This window comes from Cynocephalus volans, chromosome 16, assembly GCF_027409185.1.
Source record: "Cynocephalus volans isolate mCynVol1 chromosome 16, mCynVol1.pri, whole genome shotgun sequence".
Classification (NCBI taxonomy): Eukaryota; Metazoa; Chordata; class Mammalia; order Dermoptera; family Cynocephalidae; genus Cynocephalus; species Cynocephalus volans.
Genome location: NC_084475.1, coordinates 18,677,731 through 18,678,705, shown reverse-complemented (window position 1 = coordinate 18,678,705; position 975 = coordinate 18,677,731).

The window sequence follows — 975 nt, the reverse complement described above, 5'->3', positions numbered from 1 at the left end:
TTTAAAGTGCACAGGTCAGTGGCATTAAGCACATCCATGTTGTGCTACTGTCACCAGCATCCATCTCCAGAAACTCTGTCCCCATGACACGCCAGCTCCCCGTTGCCCTCCCCCAGCCCCAGGCACCGACCATCCCACTTTCTGTCTCTCTGAGTTTGACGGCACTAGGGACCGCATGTGAGAGGAATCACACACTACTTGTTCTTTTGTGACCAGCTTATTTCATTCAGCATAGTGTCCTCAAGATTCGTCCCTGTTGTAGCACGTGGCAGAACTCCCTTTCCATGGCTGAGTAACATTCCATCACACGGATACGTCACATCATGTGTATCCATCCGTTCATCCATCCACGGACACAGGCTGCTTTCACCTTTTGGCTGCTGTGAATGATGCTGCTGTGAATGTGGGTGTGCAAGTGTCTGTCTGAGTCCCTGCTTTCAGTCTTTGGGGTCTACACCTAGGAGTGGAATTGCTGGGCCAAACGGCAATTCTATTTTTAATTTCTTGAAGAACTGCCAGACTGTTTTCTGCAGTGGCTGCACCTTCTTGTGATCTTTTAATTACATTGGCCAGCCTCTGTGACAAGGCTGGAGACCTGCTTGTTGGTGGCTTTGCTGTGGCGGCATAACCACAGGTCTGCAGCCAGCTCCGGCCTCCCTGTCTCTGTACCAGGCTCAGCTGGGGCCAGCCCTGGGCAAAGCTGTGAGGTGGGTGAAGTTTTCCTGTGACAACCTCTTCCCTCCTCATCTCCTTTCCGCTCAACCCCACACTCCCACACCCTGCCACACGCCAAGCCAGGATGCCAGGTTTCTGTGCAAATCCCATCCTCAGGGAGCCTCGTGGCCACCTGGCTGGGGAGTCAGGAAGGCTGCCTGCCCTTTGTGCGGTTCTCTCCCAGAGGATTTGCAGGCAGCACCTACACGCCCAAGCTCTGGCACATGGACTGGGGTGTGAGGAAACACCCAGTGCCAAGGT